The sequence below is a fragment of the Balaenoptera borealis genome (assembly GCF_965194805.1).
Source record: "Balaenoptera borealis genome assembly, chromosome: 5".
NCBI lineage: Eukaryota > Metazoa > Chordata > Mammalia > Artiodactyla > Balaenopteridae > Balaenoptera > Balaenoptera borealis.
Genome location: NC_138862.1, coordinates 112,969,101 through 112,980,594, shown reverse-complemented (window position 1 = coordinate 112,980,594; position 11,494 = coordinate 112,969,101). Strand labels below are relative to the sequence as shown.

General features: G+C 39.3%; 1 long non-coding RNA gene across 1 annotated transcript in view; it reads right to left on the bottom strand.

Annotated features, from left to right (window-relative positions):
• LOC309629968 overlaps nt 1-11,494 on the bottom strand; it is an 820,276-nt gene that overhangs the window by 700,975 nt on the left and 107,807 nt on the right. The gene's annotated exons all lie outside the window — the stretch shown is intronic.

Genomic DNA, 11,494 nt, shown 5'->3' with positions numbered 1-11,494 from the left:
CTCTGCACAGATCACTAAAGATGCAGGGTCCAGTAGGTGACAGAATAGCTGCAGGAAGCTGTGGATTTGCCTTTGCAACAAGTATCTAAACACAGATTAAATTAAGTATCCGAGTTATAATTTATCATTGATGCTAAGCCATAAAAATATATTTCTGACATGAGACAAAACAGAGAACAGAGGGCACTGTTATACATGATTAGGTGTTTATAATATAATTAATACAAATATATTTATGTGCATGTGTGTGTGTCTTCAGGCAAAGACAAGTGTGGTACACGTGCTTAAGCCAAATATTAGTGTGCTCCTCTCAACAAAATGTACAGTCCTTTCCTTCAGTACTTAGCAGTAATAACTTCCAAACTAATGACAAAATAATATCAAACACTAATTAAAAGCAATAATATTCACCCAAAATATATATATTTTTTAAGGGCACAGAGAGAAAGAAGTGGCAGTTCAGGAAGAAAAAGAAGCCAAGATTGTTTGGCTTTTTTTTTTTTTTTTTTTTTGCAGTCTCTATTGGAAGCATTAAATTCTATTTAACCTTTAATTTTAGCTTCTCATTGAACTTGTCCAGAGAGCAGGAAGGAGTTCTGTTAGTATATTTTATGGGTTCTAAACCTTGACATGGTATACCTTTCTAATACATTAGCATTCAGAAACTCAACCCTTTACTTCTAAAGAAGAAACTTGTCCTCCAATTAATGTCCTGAAGATTTGTACACTTGCTATTATTTTCAGAGAACATCTCTAACACATAATTAGTTGAATACATAAAAGATATTAATTCATCCCCATTATAAATCACTTCATTATTTCATTCCTTTCTCCTCTTAAGTTTTTAGAACAGAATTTATGTCATACTTAAGATTTTTACTTCTGTGTACAACTGAAACTATAAGTCATGACAAGATGTCACAACATGTCCAGAATGATTTCTCACCAAAGACATTACATGGACAGATAAAATCAAAACTTGCCACATACCATGTTAAACACCTGGAGCTTTATAAGCCCTGTTAACATACGAAAACCCCTTTAGAGGCAGCTTTAGCTTTTTATAGGTTTAACTTTTTTTTAGCTCACTGTCTCTCGAACTCTTCAACCATTAAAATTTTTCTTGAGGCACCTATTAACATTTTATAGAACTTGTGTCCGGTAGAACATCTCTTGGGATGTAATAATGACAAACACAGAGCAGCCCTTCACATACCCGACAAAGCTCACCTGTAAGGAAGAAAACACAGACCTCGAAGTGCAAGCAGGTCTCTGAAGCAGCTGCAAAAAACACAGCTGGTCCAAAGCAAACGCACCTGAGTCTGTAAATGAGCTTCCCTCGGTTCTTAATTCACACAGCTGTCTCCTGGAGGTGGACAGAGAGGAAAGCAAACAGCAGCATGCAACCGCAAGAGCATAGCACAGCAAGAATGTTTACAGACAGGAAGACAGTCCTGTACGTGCCCGTAGACTATCAGGGTATATTACTACATTAAAGACCAAAAGAATTTATGTTAATAATGATAACACTGATTTTTCCAGAGGAAGTCATGTTCAATACATCACCCCCAAGTAGATAAAGCAAAATGAAACACACCTCAGAAAAATCTCTATGAAAAATTAAAATTGAAAAGTTTTGGTACTTAAGAAGATTCATCTTAATGGACCCCTTAATCACAAATGATAGGGGAAAGTTCATGAAAATTATGATGGTGCTTGTCTTACCCTGGGAAAATGAATGGTGGGAATCATACTAAATATGTTTAGATTTAAAGCCTGAATATAATTAATTTATAATGTACAGTTTAAAATGAGAGAAAATTTTGCATCCATCTGCAGATGCTAAGCACAAAAGATACTTTAGCTTCTAGTGTTATTAAACTAATCTACACTAAACAAGATAGTTTACTCAATAAAAAGTGGCTCGCCCCTCCCCTCACTTCTAATGAGTTAGCTATAGAATACAGTTGCCAGATTTAGCATACAAAAGCACATGATACCCAGTTAAACTTGAATTTCTCTGAAATTCTCTGCAAGGTAAACTTAACTAGGTGTCATGTGTTTTTACCTGGTAACTCTACTCTACATGTAAAATATAACATGGATTAAAAACTGTAGGGAAGAGTCTCCAATTTCACGTGCATCTGGGGAAGATGGACAACTAAGTAGTTGAGCCTTTTAACACAGAAATAGGGGAAATAGATTCTAACATTGCTAAACCCTGGTCACTGGCTAAGGCTAGGCAAAAGTTTTTTCAGGTGACATCCTAAAACCAAAATTCACTCTATTATTTCTTCAGAACAGCAATCTTTGCCAGGGACCCAGCAATGGCCAAGCTGTGGTCCTGGAGGAATTCCTACCACAGCTTCACTTTCCGTTGACAGCCAACTTGGGAGACGTTATTTAGTTTTGAAAAATCCCTATCATGGGACCTCAGGTGGGGATAAGGTAGTTTTCTTCCTTATTTCTTCCCAATAAATATGCTTCTGCTTTGAAAGCCTGGGTGTATGACCACTCAGTTTATCCACACAGGTGTGTGGAGTTGAGTGGAAACAGCTAGATGTTCCTGTGAGCCTGGGTATAGGCTAGGATTTAAACTGAGTAAAATACCCAGGAGAAACCAAAGCCACAATGTCTAGAGTCCTGGTGAAAACAAATGACCACAGTGGGTTCCTGTGACACCCTGGACACCAAGATTCATGCCTAAAACTAGGCACTTGGGTAGAATAGTGTTCTTGGGCAAATTACATTACCTCTTGTGCCTCAGCATCCTTATCTGTAAAATGGGTATAATAATGGTACTTACCTCATAAAGTTGTTATGAAGGTTTAATACTGTCATAGAACAGCACATATCCATAATAGGCTTTCAATAAATGCCACTTGTCTTCACAAGATGATTTTCCTCTGTCTTATTCTCTGTTCAACCTGGAGATTTCCCTGGAAAAGAGGCCAAAGCCAAAGCTGCTTTCTCAAAGAAACTAAGTTATTTGCAGTATTGGCCTCACTGAAATGTTTTTTTATTCTCATGGCCTGAGGTATTTAGTAGCTTCAGAAGAATCTTCACAATGATTTAGGTTTCTCAAACACTTGAAAAACCTCAGAGATTTATAATTCAGAGTCCTGACTAAATGGTGGTCGGGTCTCTCCTTCAAGCTGGAAGGACCCCATAGTCCAGAAAAGACTTCACAACTTAGTTGTCAAGTTAGAATCAGGAGTAGAATTGCCTGATGAGAGGTTTCTGACTTGGACTGCCCTGGACTCCCAGGTGACTGAGAGGCACAGGCTGTGTAGGAGTCAGAGGTGGCAGCTGTCTCTGGGTTGACCATGGGCCCCCACGTACCCGAATGCCTCCACCTCTTGCGTGCCCACCTCCCCTCCCCCAGGGGGCTGAGATGGCTGAGTTAGCTCAGCCTGTGTCAGTGTCCTGAGGAAGATGGCTGCTTTTTTTATGCTGCTGCTTAAAGCATGGCTTTTAGGAAGGGCCCTTACAAAGTATCAACTCTCACTTAATATTCAGTTGGCACTCTTTGGGTTGAAGAAATAGTGTATAGATACAGTGACCTTTATTCATTTCCTATTCCTGAAAAGCCTTTCATTAAACATTGCCTGACAGTTTTTACAAACTAATTAGGAGTAGCTGAATGAGTTAATGGAGATCCCACTATCCATTTTTTCCCTCCCATTTTCTCATTATTCTGTAGTCATAGTTCCAAAATTGAGACTTCAGTATTAGAGCACCTCTTTGACACAGAAGGTCAGGCCCCACCCGTGCTGTTTCCAGCACTCCATTATTCATTTGGATTGGCAGTTCTCTTAATTAACACCTTGTCTGTATTTATTGCAAAGATTCCGAGTTGGGAGCTAAAGCCAAGAATGTAGTGTCTTTAATGTGAATTTGCCACATTCAAAATAGAAATGGTTTTATCTAAGACATCAGCTCAATAATGTCTCAAAAATGCACAGGAAACTTACATTTTCTAATGACTAATTATTGATCATCAATATTATACTAGGCAGAATGAGTTTATCATTTCTCATTTCTAGTAATTTAAATAGAGAAAAGGCAAGTAAACTAATACACATTCTCTGTTGCTAAAATGAGGGACTACAAAGGTAAGGTGGATGCTGGTACTGTTTTGAATATTCATGAGAGCAGAAATTGACTGCATGATTAACATATTCTTCCAGTTTAAAGGATACCATTGAGTAATTGTATTATATACATACAGTGCTTTTCTTGAATCACTAACATGATATAATCTGAACAGCACATTATTTGAAAGAGGTGCAAATGGCAGCCAGGGAGGAAACAACTGAAGAAGCATTTTCTTCTTTGCTGTTGGTTTCTACCCTCGGGATATTCACACCTCGGTACAGCCCCTTTAACTCTGTAGTATTTGTAATGTGCTGCTGGTCTCACAGGCATTAAGATATTAATTGCTGTCTGATCCTCCTAATTAGCTTGACTGATTGTTGGGGGCTAGAGCAACATCAGGAGTCTGACAAGGTTACTTGCAGACTGACATTTTATTGTTTTGTTTATCACTTATTAATTACTGTCAACTACCATGTCACAGTGTTCTATTTCAAGAAAGCGGAACTACCATTAGTGCACACTGCCTGTGAACATGATTTTTGTTTTCTTTTGTATTATTTTTTATTTAACCATATTTAATACAACAGATTTTTGAATCCAGTGACAAGAATGTAGCATTTGGGGACATTTAAAAATTGTAGAATAAATATATTTCTGGTTTGCAAAAAAGATACTGGTAACATTGAGTCAAAACAAAATGATGAAAGTGTTGTAGAACGGCCTTTGCTTGGTTCCATTCACACTAATAGAAATTTTCTTGTAAGTAATTCAAAGCACGCCGTGTTTACAAACCTTGAAATAGATGAGAGTAAGTGTCATCTTCATTCCTTCTCCGAAGCAAGGAAAAGTCTTTTATGATTAAGTCATTTTACTGATTCATGATTTTTACTGAATCAAAAATTGATTTCTACTCTATAATTACTTGAGATAGTTGTCAAGGATCCTCCTTAACTGGAAAAAAAGGAGCAAATCAACCATGTTTTTACTTCACTGATAAGAAGAGTAAAAATACCTAGAACAATATGATGATTGGAAAATTACCCTGATTTTTAAGTTAGTTCTTGTGAATTACTGGTAACTTTTCATATGATCACAGATATTTCTGATTCCTTGTGAGAGACTGCATATACAGACACTTAATAGCCAGGTCAGATATTAAAATAGAACTCTGATCCCTAACCTGAAGTGGCCAGTGCAGCAAGCCAAACCACAACCTACTAGCAATCAGCCCCAAATGGTCAGGATTTGATCAATAACCGAAAGCTTCCCTAACTTTTGCACCTGCTTCCAACTTAGGACCAATGGGATAAAGCCAAATATGTGACCCTAACCAATCTCATAGGATGTCTTGCTTCTAGTTACCTAGCTTCCAGCTTCCCCACACCTACAGCCTCCAATCAGGGCATACCTGAAGCCCTCCTTTTTTTCCACTATAAAGCTGTCCCACTTCTCTGCAGCCTTTGAGTTTCTGTCAAATGCAAATTATGGTGGCTGACTGTCTTGCTATAGCAAGCTCTGAATAAATAGCCCTTACTGGTTCTCATTTGAGTGGTCTTCATTTATTTCCACACATGGGAGTAGACTACATTTTTCTAAGCCATATTCTTAAAGTTTATGACTCTTTTTATCAATATGTTCTTATATGACTCTTCAGATAGCCTCCATAAGTCAACTGCACCTTCCTAAAAAACATGATCCCAGGGAGTTCCCTGCTAGTACAGTGGTTAAGAATCTGCCTGCCAATGCAGGGGACATGGGTTCGATTCCCTGGTCTGGGAAGATCCCACATGCTGCGGAGCAACAAAGCCCATGTGCCACAACTACTGAGCCTGCGCTCTAGAGCCGTCGAACCACAACTACTGAGCCCACCTGCCACAACTACTGAAGCCCGTGTGCCTAGAGCCCGTGCTCCACAACAAGAGAAGCCACCACAATAAGACCGCACACTGCAACAAAGAGTAGCCCCCACTCGATGCAACTAGAGAAAGCCTGTGCACAGCAACGAAGACCCAATGCAACCGAAAATAAATAAATAAATAATTTTTTTTTTTAAATCCCATTTTTTCCATAATTTGCCAAATAGGAGAGTGATATTTTACCCAAAAGGAATTAAGACTCATTTTTTAAAAGAGCACTCCTAGTTTACTGGGTATGATATATTAAATAACATTCTAAAATAGAGCCAAGGAGTTATATTACTTCTAAAAGGAAGACTAGGATTAAAAATAATTTTTCTATCAATATCTTGTAATAGACCATAATGGAAAAGAATATGAAAAAGAATATATATATATGTATAACTGAATCACTTTGCTGTACACCAGAAACTTAACACAATATTGTAAATCAACTATACTTCAACTAAAAAATAAACATGAAATAACTTTTCCAGAGAAGTTTTTCAAAGACAGAATCGAAAAGTGGAAAGCCATATTCTGTACAATGAGGCTTTTATGAAAGCTTCATGGCTTTCTTAACCATGAAGAGAGTAAAGAGATCAGTGTTAAGCCTAGTTTCAAACCATATAGAAATTCATAAATTAAAACTTCATAGGCAAAATCCCTAATGAGAGACGAGTCCAATTTATATGCACAACTGCTTTGGGATATGTTTGGTAATTACTATTATGCTGAGCAATTACCATAATAAAGCCATGATCACAAGACACATTTACAACCATACTGTATCTAAAATTAAAGGTCATGAAAATAACATTAAGGAAATCTACAAAGGTCAAAGTTGAAGCCATCTATCAGCCTCAGGAACTCTGTGTTTCTACTTGGTTCTGTATTTAAATAAATTATCAAGTATGTTGGCATAAAATAGTGAAGTTCAGGAATATACCTAGTTCCTGTCTAATCCATTCGTTCTGTGAACATGTTCTGGGAATACCAACACTCTCTTAAAAACACATTACAGAGGACCTTCAAGATGGTGGAGGAATAAGACATGGAGATCACCTTCCTCCCCACAAATATATCAAAAATACATCTACATGTGGAACAACTCCTACAGAACACCTACTGAACGCTGGCAGAAGACCTCAGACTTCCCAAAAAGCAAGAAATTCCCTACATACCTGAGTAGGGCAGAAGAAAAAAGAAAAAACAGAGACAAAAGAATAGGGATGGGGCCTGTACCTCTGGGAGGGAGCTGTGAAGGAGGAAAGGTTTCCACACACTAGGAAGCCCCTTCACTGGCAGAGACGGGGTGTGGGCAGGGTGGGGAAGCTTCAGAGCCACGGAGGAGAGCGCAGCAACAGGGGTGTGGAGGGCAAAGCAGAGAGATTCCCGCACAGAGGATCGGTGCCGACCAGCACTCACCAGCCTGACAGGCTTGTCTGCTGACCCGCCAGGGTGGGCGGGGGCTGGGAGCTGAGGCTCAGGCTTCGGAGGTCAGATCCCAGGGAGAGGACTGGGGTTGGCTGCGTGAAAACAGCCTGAAGGGGGCTAGTGCACCACAACTAGCCAGCAGGGAGTCCAGGAAAAAGTCTGGAGCTGTCTAAGAGGCAAGAGACCATTGTTTCAGGGTGCACAAGGAGAAGAGATTCAGAGCACCACCTAAATGAGCTTCAGAGACGGGCGCAAGCTGCAACTATTGGCGCAGCCACCAGAGACGGGCATGAGATGCTAAGGCTGCTGCTGAAGCCACCAAGAAGCCTGTGAGCAAGCACAGGTCACTATCCACACCGCCCCTCCCGGGAGCCTGTGCAGCCCGCCACTGCCAGGGTCCCGTGATCCAGGGACAACTTCCCCGGGAGAAAGCACGGCGCGCCTCAGGCTGTTGCAACGTCACACCGGGCCCTGCCGCTGCAGGCTCGCCCACATTCCGTACCCCTCCCTCACCCCAGCCTGAGTGAGCCAGAGCCCCCCAGTGAGCTGCTCCTTTAACCCCCTCCTGTCTGGGCAAAGAAGACACCAGAGGGCAATGTACATGCAGAGGCAGGGCCAAATCAAAAGCTGAACCCCAGAGCTGTGCAAACAAAGAAGAGAACAGGAAATTTCTCCGTGCAGCCTCAGGAGCAGTGGATTAAACCTCCACAATCAACTTGATATACCCTGCATCTGTGGAATACCTGAATAGACAATGAATCATCCCAAAACTGAGGAGATGGACTTTGGGAGCAACTGTAGACTTCGGGTTTGCCGTATGCAACTGACTACGTTCTGATTTCTATGTTTATCTTAGTTTAGTTTTTAGTGCTTGTTATCATTGGTGGATTTGTTTATTGGTTTGGTTGCCTCTTCTTTTTTTTTTTAAATTGCTCTTTTAATTTTTTATTTTAATATTTTAAAAATTTTTTTATTTTAATAACTTTATTTTATTTATTTATCTTTCTTTGCCTTTTTTCTCCCTTTTCTTCTGAGCCGTGTGGCTGACAGGGTCTTGGTGCTCCGGCCAGGTGTAAGGCCTGAGCCTTGGAGGTGGGAGAGCCGAGTTCAGGACATTGGACCACCAGAGACCTCCCAGCCCCATGTAATATCAGTTGGCAAGAGCTCTCCCAGAGATCTCTGTCACAATGCTAAGACCCAGTTCCACTCAACAACCAGCAAGATCCAGTGCTGGACACCCCATGCCAAACAACTAGCAAGACAGAAACACAACCCCACCCATTAGCAGAAAGGCTACCTAAAATCATAATAAGTTCACAGACACCCCAAAACACATGACCGGATGTGGTCCTGCCCACCAGAAAGATAAAATCCAGCCTCATCTACCAGAACACAAGCACCAGTCCCCTCCACCAGGAAGCCTACACAACCCACTGAACCAACCTTATCCACTGGGGGAAGACACCAAAAACAATGGGAACTACGAACCTGCACCCTCACGAAGGAGACCTGAAACACAGTAAGTTAAGCAAAATGAGAAGACAGAGATATACGCAGCAGATGAAGAGGCAAGGTAAAAACCCACCAGACCAAACAAATGTAGAGGAAATAGGCAGTCTACCTGAAAAATAACTCAGAATAATGATAGTAAAGATGATCCAAAATCTTGGAAATAGAACGGAGAAAATACAAGAAACGTTTAACAAGGACCTAGAAGAACTAAAGAGCAAAGAAACAATGATGAACGGCACAAGGAGTGAAATTAAAAATTCTCTAAAAAGAATAGCAGAAGAACTGAGGCAGAAGAACGGATAAGTGACTTGGAAGATAAAATAGTGGAAATAACTACCACAGAGCAGAATAAAGAAAAAAGAATGAAAAGAATTGAGGACAGTCTCAGAGACCACTGGGACATTAAACACACCAACATTCAAATTATAGGGGTCCCAGAAGAAGAAGACAAAAAGAAAGGGACTGAGAAAATATTTGAAGAGATTATAGTTGAAAACTTCCCTAACATGGAAAAGGAAATAGTCAATCAAGTCCAGGAAATGCAGAGTCCCATACAGGGTAAATCCAAGGAGGAACATGCCAACACACATATTAATCAAATTATCAAAAATTAAATATGAAGTAAAAATATTAAAAGCAGCAAGGGAAAAGCAAAAAATAACAAACAAGGGAATCCACATAAGGGTAACAGCTAATCTTTCAGCAGAAACTCTGCAAGCCAGAAAGGAGTGGCAGGACATACTTAAAGTGATTAAAGGGAAAAACCTACAACCAAGATGACTCTACCCAGCAAGGATCTCATTCAGATTCAAAGGAGAAATTAAAACCTTTACAGACAAGCAAAAGCTAAGAGAATTCAGCACCACGAAACCAGCTTTACAACAAATGCTAAAGGAACTTCTCTAGGCAGGAAACACAAGGGAAGGAAAAGACCTACAGTAACAAACCCAAAATAATTAAGAAAATGGTAATGGGAACATACATATAAATAATTACCTTAAATGTAAATGGATTAAATGCTCCAACCAAAAGACACAGACTGGCTGAATGGTTACAAAAACAACACCCATATATATGCTGTCTACAAGAGACCCACTTCAGACCTAGGGACACATACAGACTGAAAGTGAGGGGATGGAAAAAGATATTCCATGCAAATGGAAATCAAAAGAAAGCTGGAGTAGCAATTGTCATATCAGACAAAATACACTTTAAAATAAAGACTATTACAAGAGACAAAGAAGGACACTCCATAATGCTCAAGGGATCAATCCAAGAAGAAGATATAACAAATGTAAATATTTCTGCACCCAACATAGGAGCACCTCAATACATAAGGCAAATGCTAGCAGCCATAAAAGGGGAAATCGACAGTAACACAGTCATAGTAGGGGACTTTAACACCCCACTTTCACCAATGGACAGATTAACCAAAATGAAATTAAATAAGGAAACACAAGCTATAAATGACACTTAAACAAAATGGACTTGATTGATATTTATAGGCCATTCCATCCAAAAACAACAGAATACACTTTCCTCTCAAGTGCTCATGGAACATTCTCCAGGATAGATCCTATCTTGGGTCACAAATCAAGCCTTGGTAAATTTAAGAAAATTGAAATCATATCAAGTATCTTTTCCGACCACAACACTATGAGACTAGATATCACTTATAGGAAAAAAACTGTAAAAAAAATACAAACACATGGAGGCTAAACAATACACTACTAAATAACCAAGAGATCACTGAAGAAATCAAAGAGGAAATCAAAAAATACCTAGAAACAAATGACAATGAACACATGACGACCCAAAACCTATGGGATGCATCAAAAGCAGTTCTAAGAGGGAAGTTTATAGCAATACAATCCTACCTCAAGAAACAAGAAAAATCTCAAATTAGCAACCTAACCTTACACTTAAAGCAATTACAGAAAGGACAAAAATAACCCAATATTAGCAGAAGGAAAGAAATCATAAAGATCAGGTCAGATATAAATGAAAAAGAAATGAAGGAAACAATAGCAAAGATCAATAAAACTAAAAGCTGGTTCTTTGAGAAGATAAACAAAATTGATAAACCATTAGCCAGACTCATCAAGAAAAAAAGGGAAAAGACTCAAATCAACAGAATTAGAAATGAAAAAGGAGAAGTAACCACTGACACTGCAGAAATACAAAGGATCATGAGAGATTACTACACGCAACTATATGCCAATAAAATGGACAAGCTGGACGAAATGGATGAATTCTTAGAAAAGCACAACCTTCCAAGACAGAACCAGGAAGAAACAGAAAATATAAACAGACCAATTACAAGCACTGAAATTGAAACTGTGATTAAAAATCTTCCAGCAAACAAAAGCCCAGGACCAGATGGCTTCACAGGTGAATTCTATCAAACACTTAGAGAAGAGCTAACACCTATCCTTCTCAAACTCTTCCAAAATATAGCAGAGGGAGGAACACTCCCAAACTCATTCTGTGAGGCCACCATCACCCTGATACCAAAACCAGACAAAGATGTCAAAAAAAAGAGAAAACTACAG